Below are 14,099 nucleotides of genomic sequence, written 5' to 3' on the forward strand. Positions count from 1 at the left end.
CTGAGAGCAAAACCTGGCAGCATGTACAGTCACGTGTGATTTAAATGGTCTCAGCAGTGTGGTCCCTCTCAAGGTTGTATAAACAGAGGAGGAGCTCCAGGTACTCCATTCAGAATGTTAGCCATCAGGGACCCGAAAGGACAATCTGCTGGAGCATATAACCTATTTCATAGGTGGATCCTCTAGTATCTTGTCTGCAGGGAGAGACACTGATTTTGGTTAGGTGTACGTCTTCTATAATATAAGGCACTTCCCTGGTGGCTCAGCGGTAAAGAATCTGCCTGCAATGCAGGAGAAGCAGGTTCAATTCTTGGGTCAGGAAGATCCCCTGGAGAAGGAAATGGCAACCCACTCCAGTATTCTTGCCTGGGAAATCCCATGGACAGAAGGAGCCCGGCAGGCTACAGTCCATAGGGTTCCAAACAGTAGGTCTTGAGTCAGTGACTAAAAACAACAGCAACCACCACCTCATCTATAAACTATGTTTCTTATGATTTAACTTTCTATTAGCATGAACAAAATTATTTACCAAGAAAATAAACCAAGTGTCATGTTTCAAAATACAGAGCTTCTCTTAAATAAATCTGAGCAAACTGTAAGTTTTCTTTAGGTTTCAAGTTCAAGGACTAAAATAGAAAACTCCTAGGAAATAAGGGCACAAGCTTTGATAGTCTAGGACTAACACCTGTGGGTTTCAAAGGTGGTCCTCACACCAGCAACACCCATCACTTGGGGATTTACGCCTGGTCTGAGACCTCTGAATCTGCAAGTGGGGTCTTCCAGACTAGTGGTTCCACTGAACCACTAGTCTAGGAAGGAGGGGGAAGGCAAGAAATATTAAATATATATATATATATACACACACACATATATATACATTTGAGGTTAAAAAGGAAACAAAAAATAGATAGTAGATAAACCTTGGAAAAAAGCCGAACGGAATTCTGCCAGGTGATAAAGGTACACAGGGACTGAATGCTAAGCCTGACAAGCATTTAGCAAGTTACACACCTGAGTTCTCCACTTATAACTTCTTTTAATGTGACACCTAAGGTTGATTTCCCAGTGAAGTGTAAAGAACCTTTCAATATAAAAGTTTTAACAAAATGATTTATAGTACAAGCAGCACATAGTCCATCTTTAAAAGACTTAGGCCTTTCCTATCTGTGGGTTGCTTTTGTTTCTGAAAGCCCGAGTTCAATTTTTAAGAGCAGTAAACTATTTGGAATGATCAACTGGCCTTCAGGCTGGGTCTGTAAAGTTCCTATTCAAATTTTCTTATCTGTGTGAATTTTGTTGGAGCTGATGGGATAGAAAAGGCTATTTGGTCCACAGCTTCCCACAAACTCTCATAGGAGAACTGAGGCCCTCCAAATCTTAAGAACCACTGACCTTTCAACTAGTTATGAGCTCAGCAGTTCAGACCATTTATCAAGTGAAAGATTAAATGTGTGGGTTCTGGAGTCAACCAACAGGGTTCAAATCCTAGCTCAACTCACTGAATAAGTTACTGAAGCCTCCACTTTCTCATCTCCCTATCATGTCCCTGCAAGGTTTCGGGAAGAGCTAACAGGATCAGGAATGTCAAAAACTTTAGCACACTGTTTGGCATTGTGCCAATAAATACAAACTTTATTATAACAATATTACTACTACACAAAATGTACTGCTAGGTACATAAGGCTTAGAAGTCAACACTTACTAACTTATATTTGAAACATTGATAAAGTCATTCTGTAGTTTAAAATGGATACACTTCATGTTTCTCAGCTGTGCTTGTGTGCTCTGTACTCAGAGCACCACAGATCTTAACCACTGCAGACAGTAAGGTCATGACATCTGTTCTTTCTCACCGCGGCCCAGTGTGCCCTCCATCACCAACAGGAGAGTAAAATTATCCCTTGTCACTCAGATACTTCATGGGCTCTACTGCCATCATCTTTCCTTTAGAAGGTGACCTGTGAATTCTAGGCCAGTAACTACCATGTCTTGTTTGTATCAAAACTAGGTTTTTAAGGCACTTTACTCATTAGATGACAACCTGAATTCATTCAACCTTTAAAAGTGTTGTTACCTTTTGCTGCTTCCCTGTATAGAAAAAAAGTTAGTACTACGCAAGAGAAGTAAGAAGAAATAAGCAAGGTCCTGGGATTATATATGTTTTATATACACGAAAGTTTTCGTTTTTTTGTTTTTGTTTTTTTCATTCTCCCCCCTCCCAAAAATAGACACTAGACATTAAATTACTAACGTTTAGGAACTACAGGCTTAAAAAGCAAACCAGGTTTATGTACACCTATGGCTGATTCATGTTGAAGTTTGACAGAAAACAACAAAATTCTGTAAAGCAATTATCCTTCAATAAAAAAAATAATTTTTTTAAAAAAAGCAAAGCAGAAGAGGGATAATCTAAAATTGTTGATGGTAATTTTAGACCAATTTAAATGGGCTGAAACCTTCTTCAGACCAATGGAAAAAAAATAGTTTTTTTCATATACAAACTATATGAAACAATGAGAGGGGAAATTTTAGTGTTTAAGTATATGCCATTTATAAATATTTATTTTTAAAGCAAAAAGCTAAAGGTAGAGGTTTCAATGCTATTGAGTACACTTTTCTTTCATGCTTGCAGCTACTTAATTGATAAACAAAACTATTACCAATAAAACTAATCTCTCAAAGAGATTTATAATATTAGGCACTTACAAGGAATATCTTTTTCTAAAATGTGATAGGAAAGGATAAAAACTCAACAGGTCAAGCTAAAAGTTGCTGGTTTGCTTAGTTATTATAAAGCCATTTAACACCTGATTCGATCAACATAGAATGTTTACCTGAACCCCCAAAGGACTTGAAATCTATGTGACTTTTAGAAAAGCTTGAAATGGTTGATGTATTGCTGTATGTGGCTCATCTGCAGTCAAGAATACCTAATTAATTCCAGGAAAAGTTAATTTTAGTCCACCAAGGCCCTAGGACCCGGAAAAGAATGGCACCTGCGCCTTAACACACTTTAAAAGAAAAGACGCCTGAAGATCAAGTCAGCTGTACCTTAGAGCCCCTGACTTACCCCCACTACACACACCAGAGCTTAGGAGCCATTTCAAGACATGCCTCTGCAGTGAATTATAAATTAAAAGAAAAATAGCCAAACTGATAACTTCAGCCACTGGTCCTCAACCTCTGGTGCCATCAGAATCACCTATAACTTCTTCCAAAATATATACCCAGGGTGTCCTCAGCGACATATGCAAACTACCTGTGCGTGAAGGTTTGAAAGACACTACTGATAAGAGATTTCTCGTTTCCAGCGATTTCATTATTCTACAGACAGGAATACATTTGATCTGTCCCAGTCAAGACTGTTTGGTTTCACTTCACAAATGAGAACAGAAGGCATCATGTTACACCCGCAGACTGGGATGTCTTCCCTCTTAAGAATCCAATCAGGCAGAGTACAACTGAGTCACAGGATTTGAGACACGCCAATTCAACGGAAAACAAGAATGTGGGTAGCTGCCTAGGAATCTCTCTAACTAGGAATTTAGGAACATACCAAAGTCTATGACACCAGGAAATGCATGAAGCAGAGAAAGCTTACATCATTTGCCCTTTCATGCACCTGATGTAAGAGTGTTTGGCGTAAGATATTAACTTTAGTAAGACGATATTTTCCATTTACATCTTCTATAAACACCCCTTAAGTTTACACCCGGTGGTTAGAGGAAGATTCTGCAGCTCCCCAGGGCCATAGCAAAGGATGTTTCACTGTTTCTGAGGCGCCTCATTTGCTTGATGCACGACCGTTAAAGTTTGCATTTCCCCATACGACCTTAAATCAGTTTCCACATTTGCATATTCCAGGTTTACTCGGGAATGTTCAACTTAAGAATCACAGGTGGTTGCTCAGTAAATCAAGGGCTCCCACAAGGCTGGGTTTTATAATGCTTCTCGAAATTTACAGCCCCGTTTCATCAACAAGTGCAAATTCAGAGGACTCCAAGTTGATCCCCAAATTATAAATCCAAGTATCTCAGAAGAATATTATTCTATTTTAGTACTTTTACCAGCTTAGGCTGTGTCAAGTGAAGTGCTATTTCTATGCTTTCTATAAAAAATCCGGCAAGGATTTTAGCACGGCTTCTTTCTGCAGTAAACGCATTGGTTTTATGAAAACATCAAATACTTTCCAGCCTAATTTAGACTACCGTGTTTATAGTCACAACACTGCCATCCCAAACAAAAGCTAAAGTATGTGAGCAAGTGGGCCCCTCTTCAAAATTAAGCACACACACACAGGCACTTATGCACAAACCCCGGCCAACTGATTAACTCTAATCACCTGATCAGAAAGAATGACAAGTCAGATCTGATCTATTAACAGATAAACGAGAATCATGTTAAGTACAAACAAAGACAGGAGCACAGTCTTGGAATCAGAATCCAGTCCAATCCTGGCTCACAGAATCCTAAAGGTGTGACCTTGGGGCACGGTACCCTCATCTCTCTGGGCCTCAGTTTCTTCATCTGAGAAATGGGAGGGATTCCTGGTGGCTGCCTCTCCCCTTTGTCGCGAGGGCTAAAGGAGGTGACGACTGCGGAGCCCTTCCACAGTGCGTGCTCCGTCAACAAGCTGCTGGTGTCAGGAGGACCGCGCCCCCTCCAAAGCCCCCACCCCCACCCCTCCAAACCCAGAACGCCAGAAGCAAAACTCTGTACTAGGAGACACAAAGAAAGGGCTTTAATTCTCAAAGGGCTCTCTGACTGCCGGTTCTTCATCCTCCAGTTCCTCAAATGAATGAATGAGCGTCTAGGAGTGGCTCTGCAAATAGCTGTCTCTTAAGAATCACCTCTGCCGGCTGGAAGGTAACTGTCTTTCACCATCAATTAAACACCCAGAAGCACACCTGGAGCGAGGCACACACGCTCCTGCAAATTTCTGCGGAGACACCGAGTCCGGGCAGGTCCCCGATGCCCACAGGCAGACTCCATTCATTCCCCGCCTCCCCCACCCCTGACCCCTCTCATCAAGCCCTGGCACCAGCCCCCACCCCCCAATCCAGACCTGCCTCTCCCGCGGAGGGTCTCTCCTCGGCTCTCCGCACCCCGCGGGAACCTGTCACCCCACCGAGCAAGGGGGCTGGCAAAGCGGCCCACCTCACCCCCTGCCCTCGACACCGCGGCCCGGGGGGGTGCAGCGGTCCCCTCCGCCGCCGAGGAGGGGCCAAGTGCCGGCCGGGGCCGCCTCTCCTCCCCCAGAAACCCGTCAGGCCCCGTCGGAGATAGCGAGTAATAAGAGGGAGGGAAAAGCTCTCCGAACCCCCCCTTCCCGGGGTCCCTTCCCCGGCAAGTGAGCCCCTTGCCCAAGCCCCACAGGGCTTCCCAGACTGGGGTCATGGTGCCGGGACCGTCCCGAGAAGACCCCAGCGAAAAGGAAGGGGCGACACCCCCGTACTCACCCACCGTCTCCTCCCCCTCAGCTGTTTACCTCACAGTTCCTCCAGCCTACAGGGCGCCGCCATCTTGGACGTACAGCACCTCCCCCCCGTCGTGAAATGTCCACTGCCGCTGCAGCCTCCGCCACGAAAAAGAATCCCCACCCGCGCCTCGCCTCGACCTCGAATCCGACGACCGTCGACCGTGGCCGCCTGCCCCTTTCGAAAGAAGGGGCCGTTCTGCTCATTACTGGTGGTGCTAACCGGTCGAGAAAGAGCCAAGGGGAGTTGTACGGTAGGGGGTGTGGGGGGGCGGGGAGGCGGGGACGGGCGGAAGGATTCCGAAGGGGAGCTGCAGAGAGATCTTGTGACTCCGAAGGAGGCAAAAAGAAGGGCCGGCGCGGCGGGGAGGAGCCACGCGAGAGCTAGGGGCGGGGAGGCGGTCACGTGACCCGGGCCGGGCGGGAGGGGCTGTGCAAGAGGCGTAAACAAGTTGGCCGAGCTGGGTGTGGTTGGGGCGCCTCCTGCATTCCCGAGCCTCGCACACCCGGATACTCCCCAACCGAGGGTCTCCCTGTGCCTGACCGCAGAGCTTCCATCTTGTTTCCCAAGGAGCCAATGGGACCCCCGTGGGCGAAGGGCTTGCGGAGAATCCCACTGACTTCTGCCCCTCAGATTGCTAGCATTTCAGACACCCGGTCACGACATCTGTGGAAAACCACCATAATCAGAGCTGGCTGCTTTCAAAGCCCAACCCCTTCATTCAATCCTTGCCCTGCCCCCTCCCTTGCTGTGTAAACCTGGACAAGTTTTGAAGTCCTTTGAGCCTCAGTTTCTTCCGCTGTGAAATGGGCATAATAACACGAGTGGAGTGAGGATTCAGGGACATAAAGTACGGAGGGTGTTTAAGCACAGTGACCCACGCAGGGTAAATGCTCACAAGATTATGGTCCTCGAAGGCAGATTATGGTGAGCGCTGTGACTGATCCGGACCAGGGTGAGAGAGGCCGCAGTCTGAGGTATCTGAAAGGCTTTCTGAAGGAGTGCGCATCAAGCTAGGCCTTAAAGGAAAGGTAGGTTTTATGAAATAGAAATGGGAGAGGCAGTTGGGAAGGAAAGAACTAAAAGAAGCTAGCACCGGGACATAACTCTGGGTGAGTTATGGAAACAACCAGTTTTGTCATGGGAACCATTTGGGTCACAAGGCAAGGCAGCATATGGCTTAAGGGGCCTACTGTGAGAGTGACCAGGGTTCCAGGAGGCCCAGCGTGGTCCCAGGTAGGACTGCTGTTAGCCTGTAGGGTTAGAGAGGCCCCAAGAGCATTAGAAAAAAGCCTTTCCTCTGGGCCCACAGTCCATGTGAGCAGAGCCATGCAGGATCTTGGCCCTTAGCCACCCACACCCACTTCTGGGGACCCTTGAGCAGTGCACAGCCTTTATCACCATCCTGGCTTATGGGGCAGGTGGGCATTGACTTGGGAATTCCACCAGCCTAACCCTGCCTGCAGACAGCTGGGGAAGCCAAGAGGTTGTTGCTCAAACAGACTAGAGTGTGAACACAGGTTTCTGCCATCATGCTAATGAACTGAGCCTTCGTTTCTTCGTCTGCAACGTAGGGGTTTTAATATTAATCATGATGCCTACAGGATAGGGATTTGGGGTGGATTCAGTGAGACCTTAAGATGTAACCAGCATAAAACCTATTTCAATAAGTGTTAGTTTTGTTAGCATTTCTCAGTGCACTCTCAGCTGGCATCCAATCGCTGCCTGGGGCGAGTCCACCCGGTGCTAACTTCGGTGTAGTCACCCAGCATGGTCAGGTGGGGGCCCAGAGATGGAAGGGCTGGAGGAGAAGAGGGGCGTGCCCAGCTTTCCCTAGTCCACAGACCATCTCACAGGAGCAGATTCCTGCCTTGGCATTAGCACTGTGGCAAGGACTCGGCACACTGTGAATCCACCAGGGATCAGGAGGGATGGAGTCGGGGGACGGGCACGACGCCAGAGCTCCAGCCCAGGAATCCCCTTTCCCCACCCCCCTCTTCCTTGGCTCAGTGACCTCATCCTGCTGGAATGCTATCCTCCGTGGAAGGGAGCAGTGATACACGAGCCTCATCAGCTTCTGGCCCTCAAGGGGACCATAACTGCACTGTTACTGTTTATACAATATCTGGAAGAAGAATGGTAATAGTTCTCTCAATATGGACCGCTAGGGGCTTGTGAAGAGGAGGCTAGGAAGAAAGGCAGAGGCAGCCCTGCCCCTGCTCATGGGCTGGCTCCATATTTTCTGCTTTTCTGGGATTGATTTTGTCATTGACTTGTTCAGTCACTAAGTCATGTCCGACTCTTTTCGACCCCTTGGACTGCAGCACACAAGGCCTCCCTGTCCATCAGCAGCTCCCGGAGCTTGCTCAAGCTGACGTCCATCAAGTCAGTGATGCCATCCAACCATCTCATCCTCTGTTGTCCCCTTCTCCTCCTGCCATCAATCTTTCCCAGCATCAGGGTCTTTTCCAGTGAATCAGTTCTTCGCATCAGGTGGCCAAAGCATTGGACCTTCAGCTTCAGCATTAGTCCTTCCAATGAATATCCAGGATTTCCTTTAGGATGGACTGGTTTGATCTCCTTGGTGTCCAAGGGACTCTCAAGAGTCTTCTCCAACACCACAGTTCAGAAGCATCCATTCTTCAGCACTCAGACAGATGTTAATCAGACCACTATCTTCCACGTACCTTCCTGGATCCTCTCCAGGGCACGAGCTTCTGGCCAGGCTTTCTCCAACCATCTTGTCCACACTCAGTGACAGAACAGAAGCGATGAGCCCTCGGAGGCAGGTGGCACTGACTTGCTGTGTGTGAGGCACACCTGTGCATTTGCCTGGGCAGCAGCTCCCCCTCCCCATCCTGGGACCACAGCATCAACCTCAGGCAGCTGGACCCATCTGGCCAATCCCAGGTCCCAAGCATCCAGCCAAAGGGATTGGCACAGTTGACATGTGACCCAAGTTGGGCCAATCAGGGTGCTTCCTTGAGTCTTTATACATGGCCGCTGAAAGAGCTGTTGTCTTTCCTCTGGGGTCATTGAACTAGGATAAAGCTAGGGAGAAGTGGCCCTCCCCTTCTCCCTCTGCTACCTCAAGCTCCATGAACGCTCTAGCCAAAAGATGGAAAAGATACAGAGAAAGAGATGAAAAGAGAAATGTTGGTTGTTCTCCCCTCAAGGGACTTCTCCCCTTTACGAAGTCCCTGAGGCCAGCTTTACCCTGGGCTTCTGAGTTCATGAAGGGAAGACTGTTTTGGCTGATGCTAGTTTTAGCTGGATTTCTGTCCTTCCAGATGCAGTTAGATTTGAAGGCATTTGGAAGGACCCCACTAGTCAAAATTACATCCTTTTCAGTGTCACAGGTTTATCCATTTGAGGGGTCCTGTTGCTTCAGCTTTCTGCATGGCAGCCCCCTGCTTTCATTTCAGTTCAGTTCAGTTGCTCAGTCGTGTCTGACTCTTTGCGACCCCATGAATCACAGCACTCCAGCCCTCCCTGTTCATCACCAACTCCCAGAGTTCACTCAGACTCACGTCCATTGAGTCGGTGATGCCATCCAGCCATCTCATCATCTATCGTCCCCTTCTCCTCCTGCCCCCAATCCCTCCCAGCGTCAGGGTCTTTTCCAGTGAGTCAACTCTTCACATGAGGTAGCCAAAGTATTGGAGTTTCAGCTTTACCATCAGTCCTTCCAGTGAACACCCAGGACTGATCTTTAGGATGGACTGGTTGGATCTCCTTGCAGTCCAAGGGACTCTCAAGAGTCTTCTCCAACACCACAGTTCAAAAGCATCAATTCTTCGGTGCTCAGCCTTCTTCACAGTCCAACTCTCACATCCATACATGACCACAGGAAAAACGATAGCCTTGACTAGACGGACCTTTGTTGGCAAAGTAATGTTTCTGCTTTTGAATATGCTATCTAGGTTGGTCATAACTTTCCTTCCAAGGAGTAAGCGTCTTTTAATTTCATGACTGCAGTCACCATCTGCAGCGATTTTGTAGCCCAAAAAAATAAAGTCTGACACTGTTTCCACTGTTAACCCGTCTATTTGCCACGAAGTGATGGGACCAGATGCCATGATCTTAGTTTTCTAGATGTTGAGCTTTAAGCCAACTTTTTCACTCTCCTCTTTCACCTTCATCAAGAGGCTCTTTAGTTCCTCTTCACTTTCTGCCATAAGGGTGGTGTCATCTGCATATCTGAGGTTATTGATATTTCTCCCAGCAATCTTGATTCCAGCTTGTGCTTCTTCCAGCCCAGCGTTTCTCATGATGTCCTCTGCATATAAGCTAAATAAGCAGGGTGACAATATACAGCCTTGACGTACTCCTTTTCCTATTTGGAACCAGTCTGTTGTTCCATGTCCAGTTCTAACTGTTGCTTCCTGACCTGCATATAGGTTTCTCAAGAGACTGGTATTCCCATCTCTTTCAGAATTTTCCACAGTTTACTATGATCCACACAGTCAAAGGCTTTGGCATAGTCAATAAAGCAGAAATAGATGTTTTTCTGGGGGTCACCAATCTCCTGGAGGATGGAGTCCAAGTTTCAGAGAGTAGCCCCGAGGGCTCCTCGCAGCCCTGGCCTCTCCAGTCTCGTCATTGTCCCCTTACTGTCTAACACGGTCAGAATGGACACATATATGTATAAAAATGTATGCATATATTTTTAACTCATGTAAATGATCATGTCATAGATGGCAATCTGCTTCTGCACTGTTTTGAAGCCCATGCACGTTGCTCTGAATAAATCCGACCAGCAGCTTCTGTTGACAGTGAGTCAGTGATATGGGTCTCCCCCAGTCTACTCTCACTTGTCCTGTGGAATGACACCCAACGCCCACCAGAAAAAAACCCGTGATAAACCTCAGCGTACCTGTTCCCTTGAGGCTTCCCAGGTCGAGCTAGTGGTAAAGAACCTGCCTGCCAGTGCTGGAGATCTAAGTGGTGTGGGTTCAGTCCCTGGGTTGGGAAGATCCCCCGGAGGAGGGCATGGATCAGCCTACTCTAGTATTCTTGCCTGGAGGACCCCACGACAGAGGAGCCTGGCGGCCTATGGTCCATAGGGTCTCAAAGAGTTGGACATGACTGAAGTGACTTAGCATACACGCATGCACCTGTTGCCTTATGTATCCAGCTGAGAACTTCTTTGGGATACATAACTAGGAGTAAAACTGGTGGGTCATAGAGTATTCATGGACTTACTCTTTTTTGTTGTTTTTAGAGAAAAAATTAGCTTTACAGAGGTATAATGGATATACAAAAGGTTAATGTTATATCTTGATGACTTCGAACATGGCATACACCTATGGTACCATCACGAGAGCCAAGGTACTAACCGTATCCATCACCCCCAGAAATTTTACAGACTTGAGATAACACCACCCGAGTGTTCTCTAGGACGGCTGCCCCAGTTTACAGTCACTGGAAGTCTACAAAAATGCCCGCATTCCTGCCAACAGTCTTCAATGGTGAAGTATAATAGGCCTATCATTGTGATACATTCTCTTCTTAACTTCAGTTCAGTTCAGTCGCTCAGTCGTGTCCGACTGTTTGCGACGCCATGAATCGCAGCATGCCAGGCCTCCCTGTCCATCACCAACTCCCGGAGTTCACTCAGACTCAAGTCCATCGAGTCAGTGATGCCATCCAGCCATCTCATCCTCTGTCGTCCCCTTCTCCTCCTGCCCCCAATCCCTCCCAGCATCAGAGTCTTTTCCAATGAGTCAACTCTTCGCATGAGGTGGCCAAAGTACTGGAGTTTCAGCTTCAGCATCATTCCCTCCAAAGAAATCCCAGAGCTGATCTCCTTCAGAATGGACTGGTTGGATCTCCTTGCAGTCCAAGAGACTCTCAAGAGTCTTCTCCAACACCACAGTTCTTAACTTGCCTCTCTCTATTAATGAGATGGAGCATTTCTTTATGTTCTTGTTAGTCTTGTAGGTTTCATCCTCTACAAATGGCCAATTCTTATCTTTTGACTATTTTTCCTCTAGTAGTGTTACTCTCTTTTCCTTGTTGATTTGCAGAATTCCAACACACAGAAATGTGTCCTTCATTGACTATAGATATTTCCAGTGTCTTCCCCCATCTGTTACCGTCCTATTAACTATAACTGTATTGTACTTCATTGAAAACCCCATCTGTTATTGTCCTATTAACTATAACTGTATTGTACTTCATTGAAAAAGCGACTCTTATTTTGGTGTTATCGACCCCTCCTCCTTCTTGTCGTCTTCTTTCTTTTTTGACTTATGATCTGGGTTTTTGAGGTTTTGTTCAAGGATGCCTTTTCCAACACTTACTCATAAAGGACAGGTGGCATGGCGGCCGTAGGTGTGCAGTGCACACAGCAGGCTGCCTAGGAGGACAGAGGGGGAAGGGCAGAGCGGAGACCCAGGCTCTGCAACCCTGCTGTGTGGCCTGGGCCAGTCCCCAAGCTTCCTTTTCTATGCCTAGACAAGAGGGATGCCACCAATGCCTTAAATACCCAACTCAGAGGGTCGTTAGGACTGTCCAGTGAGAGACTTGTGTAAACGCTCATCAGAGCACGTGCCAAAGTGTGGGCACCAGTGAATGTTGGCATTATCGTTCCCTCCACTTGCATGAGCTCCTTGCACGAGCTCCACTGTCTGCAGCTGCTGTGACAAAGTACCACAGACAGGCTGGCTTTAAATAACACAAGCGTAAGGAATTCCCTGGTGGTCCAGTGGTTAGGACTCGGTGTTCTCACTGCTGGGGCCCCAGGTTCAATCCCTGGTCGGGAAACTACGATCCCACAAGCCGTGTGGCCTGGCCAAACAACGACAGTGTATTCCCCCTTTGTTCTGGAGGCCAGAACTCTGAAACCAAAGCGTCGGCGGGGCTGACTTCCTCTGAGGGCTCTGACGGGGGGGTTCCAAGCCTCTCTCCTGCCTTCCGGGGGTCGTCCACCATGTCTGATGATGTCCCTTGGCCTGGAGCTGTATCCCTTCACTCTCCACCTCCATCCCCACCTGTCCTCTCTCCCTGTGCGCTTTCACGAGGCACAGACTCAGTTACTGGGTTAAAGAGGCGACGCGCTCCTGTGTGTGTCCTTTCCTCTTGTTTGTTTTTTAAGATTTATTCATTCATGTGTTTTATTTTTGGCTGCACTGGGTCCTTGTTACAGGGCGCAGGCTTCTCATTACAGTGGCTTCTCTCGCTGCACGAGCTCTCAGCGTACGAGCTTCAGTAGTTGTGACACGCAGGCTTAGCTGCCCTGTGGCTTGTGGGATCTTAGTTCCCTAACCTGGGATCAAACCCGTGTCTCCTGCATTGGCAGGCAGATTCTCAACCACTGGACCCCCAGGGACTCCCTCCTATCCTCTTTTTATAAGAACACCAGTCATCGGCTTTGGGGCCCACAATAATTCAATATGACTTCATCTGAACTGAATTATATCTATAAAGACTCAACTTCCAAATAAGGTCAGATGCTGAGTTCTGAGTGGACATGAATTGGAGGAGGGCACTAGTCAATCCCCTACACTTGCTTTTAGGGTGCACGGAGCCCAGCAGATGAGACAGAAGGGGGCCCATGGTGCTGTGACTCAGAGTCAGGTCCACCCTGCAGAGTGGGTGCCCTCGGAGTGACAAGGGAAACCTGTGGGTGGGGTTGGGACTTGGACTTTGCTTCCATTTTAATCAGGAATCTGATGGTGTTGAGGCAGGTGGGCTTTACTGGAGGAAGACCCAGTTTTCAAGAAGGCATCGAGGTGAGACCACCTAAGGCTCGTTGGCTGATCAGTGGTCATATTTAAGATATACATGGAATGGGAGATGAGAAAGGCAGGACATGGAGGGCCCTGAGGTTTAAAAAAAAAAAGCCTGAACTGTGTGAGGGGGCAAAGAGGGTCCTCTGAAGGTTTGAGAATTGAGGAAAGGAGAGGAGAAAGTTGTCTGCTGAGTATTGGAAAAGGCTCCATCTTGGCTTTGACACCTGTGGATGGGAGTTTTGAAATCCTGGGCTCCCTCTCTCCTGGGCAGGCCACCTCCTCACCCAGATCCCCAACCAGGTCTCTGTATCCCCCTCGCATTACGATGTGGAGCACCACATTACACGGGGTTCTCCATGTCCAGGAGGAGTCTTTTAGTTACCATGAAACCCCACCTTTTCCCTACCCTCCAGAGGAGAAGCATCCACAACTTGAGGTTTTATTCCAGCTGGGCCTGTCCTGAAGACGGTGCCAGGACTCCTTGGAAAAGATAAATCTGGATCCCTGCTTCACAGCCGACACCGGAAAAAAACTCCAGAGGGGTCAAAGCGCTTACGTGTCAAAAGTGAAGCCATAAAAGTGCTAGAAGGAAACAACACAGGTGAATTTTCATGGAGAGGGAAAAAACCTTTCTGAAAGTGGCTAGAAAGAAGCAAGAGAAGAAAGGGCTGATAAACCAGCCAACCTCCAAAACGAAGTGAAAACAAAACAAAACCCCTTGGGTAGGGCAGAAAAGGAAACGAGCAAAGACAGAAAACAGCTGAGAGGGAGTGTTTGCAACTTATTTCACAAACAAGCCTCCTGATACAGAGGCATCTCTTTAAAATCTTTTTCTAACCCACTTATTTCATGGAAAAAGAGGGCAAAAGACATGAAAAGAAAGCTC

The 14,099-nt window shown here is 47.6% G+C and overlaps 1 protein-coding gene and 1 non-coding gene across 9 annotated transcripts in view; one reads left to right on the plus strand and one right to left on the minus strand.

Moving 5' to 3' along the window:
• The window catches only part of TSC1 (TSC complex subunit 1), a 52,292-nt gene extending 46,680 nt beyond the window's left edge, over window positions 1-5,612 (minus strand). For 4 of the 8 annotated variants that reach the window (XM_070799504.1, XM_019971063.2, XM_070799497.1 and 1 more), the window contains exon 1: window positions 5,460-5,552. The gene's annotated coding sequence lies outside the window, so the exon portion shown is untranslated. Of the gene's footprint in view, window positions 1-5,459 lie in introns of all 8 variants that reach the window. The other 4 variants (XM_070799498.1, XM_070799501.1, XM_070799502.1 and 1 more) reach the window with 3 other exon arrangements.
• Window positions 5,613-12,172: 6,560 nt separating this feature from the next.
• TRNAE-CUC (transfer RNA glutamic acid (anticodon CUC)) lies at window positions 12,173-12,245 on the plus strand. The gene has a single exon. It is a non-coding gene; the product is annotated as a tRNA-Glu (tRNA).
• The last annotated feature ends 1,854 nt before the right edge of the window (window positions 12,246-14,099 follow it).

The sequence above is a fragment of the Bos indicus genome, chromosome 11 (assembly GCF_029378745.1).
Source record: "Bos indicus isolate NIAB-ARS_2022 breed Sahiwal x Tharparkar chromosome 11, NIAB-ARS_B.indTharparkar_mat_pri_1.0, whole genome shotgun sequence".
NCBI classification, from domain to species: domain Eukaryota; kingdom Metazoa; phylum Chordata; class Mammalia; order Artiodactyla; family Bovidae; genus Bos; species Bos indicus.